The sequence below is a fragment of the Aplidium turbinatum genome, chromosome 4 (assembly GCF_918807975.1).
Source record: "Aplidium turbinatum chromosome 4, kaAplTurb1.1, whole genome shotgun sequence".
Lineage (NCBI taxonomy): Eukaryota > Metazoa > Chordata > Ascidiacea > Aplousobranchia > Polyclinidae > Aplidium > Aplidium turbinatum.
Genome location: NC_137475.1, coordinates 8701970 through 8704259, shown reverse-complemented (window position 1 = coordinate 8704259; position 2290 = coordinate 8701970).

The window sequence follows — 2290 nt, the reverse complement described above, 5'->3', positions numbered from 1 at the left end:
TAGCCTTCCAGTGTAGTCCGGGAACATTGTGAATCTGGGGCGGTAAAAGGATAGACTCTCGGCCCCAGAGGCCCACACGACGACGACGATTGGGCAAGGAAAGACATTTTAAAGCCCAAAAGGGCAGGCCTGAGTGACGAGCACTTTGAAATGCTCGTATTTCTCAAAGGAAATAAACATATAAGCCACTGAGTATTTTTTTTAAATAAAACCTTGTTGGTTTTGTATTTGTGCTGTTATGTTAGCATGGATGGCTCTAACACTATATATCAAACATTGCGGTTAAACTGGACTTGCATGCAGAGCTGGCCAGGTGCAGAATTTTATGTTCAGATTTGTGAGTAACTGAAAGTAACTAGTAACTGTAACTAGTAACGGTAACTAGTTACTTTTTAAAATCGGTAACTGTAACGGTAACTCAGTTACTATTTTGGCCAAGTAACTGTAACTGTAACTCAGTTACTTTTGAAAGTAACTTTGCCCACCTATGCACCCATCACACTGAATAAATGTGTTTGCTTTTTTGTTTTGTTTCCAGTAGGATGCCCATATGCTTTGTTGTTTTGGTCAGAAATAAAAAATAAAACTGAACTAAGAACGGTAAATTGTTTTTGGTTTTCGTTAGATTTAAGCTTTTCAATAAATATCACAAATGTATATTTCGCACTCTTCGTCGTTTTAATCGTAAGGGGCTGCGAAACATTTTAGGAGATTAAAAGGGGTCGCGAGCAAAAAAGTTTGGGAAGCCCTGCTGTAGACTACTTGGTCTTGATACTAACAAGGGAAGCAACAAGCAATTTCGCAAAAGTAAAGTACCGGTAACTTGGATGTAAATAAACTAAAAAAGAAGGCAATTAGACCTGTAAAATTACGTATGTGATAGACTTCAAACACTAATTTCTCAGTCATTTCTACAGCTATTTGTATGAAATTTTCAATTTAGTTAAAGTATATATTTCAGGGCACTTAGTAGCCGTTTTAGATATAAAAGTGTGTACTTTTTTCAAAATGTTTGTTTTATATGTTACTGGTATGTTACCAAACATTTTGTTTGGTTCCTGCAAATATTTCAATCAACAATTTTCTGGTGGACATTTTTAGATTTCCTCCACCAGAACCATAGCTGGGAGTAGAACTTTGCTCATGGCAACTCGAAGCTGCAGGTTTTCGTCTGACGTCTGACTCGAGCTATCGTCGGAATAAAATCGAACAAAAGGATGATAAAAAATGAAATATTTTGACAATATCAAGCAAATTATGGGAATAAAAAGTATGCCAGAAGTACTAGCAAAAACAAAAAACAGAGCAAAATGGAGGAAGTTCATATGGGAGGCCACAGCTGATCAACATGATTAATCCGTTGAAGAAAAAAAAGAAAATAATGGATCGAGAGTTTTTATAAAGATTGCTTTTCAGTGCTGCGAGGTGGAACAAGAAACAGCCTTTGGCAAGAATTGAAAAAATTTCTAGTCTAAAGTTCAATGCACATTCTTCATTATCCAGCAGATGTTGCCCTATTGCAGAGGCACTAGATATGTTTTTGTCATTTATAGTGTTATAAGCACGATTTCTTGTATTTTTTCCTTCACCACTTTTAGACTTATTTTATTCTGACGATAGCTTCTGAAGAGAGCAAGACATGAAGCTTCGAGCTACCATGAGCAAAATTCTACTCGTAACTTTCAAGTTTTGTACTAAGTTACCAATCAAAAACTTTAGTTCGAACCTTGATCATCATTGTGTAAAATTGAAAGTGTAGTTTCGGAGACAAACATATTTGAAACAACCCCGATTTGGCCACCTAGCGGCCATGTTTTAAGAAAAATTGGCTAGTTAGGATTTGTTTTTGACAAATTTGAGCCAGACCAGCAATTTTACGGCCTTTATGAAATTGAAAAACAGGAATAATGTTTTTTTCAATGCACTGGTAAGTACTCAATTTTAGTGCTGTGTTTCTAACGAAGCGTCTAGGTCTAATTGATGCCTGCATTATCTTCCAAGCTAATTTATGAGACAAGCTGACGATCTTAAACCAGTCTTGAGCTATCTTACGATGTAATTGTGCTTTTCGTGCAGCCCCTGAAAACGGTATAAGCAGGTGGTAATTAGGATAGTCAGTGACCTGCTGAACCTTCTTTCGATGAAAATCCATTTCCTGAATGGACTTGGTGATTTTAGGAACATCATTCGCTTTGTGATGCTTCGAGAATGTCTATCTGCATCACTCATATCAATAATTATGATAATATTCATTACAAGATTTCCGATAAAAAGTCACACGTATCAACAA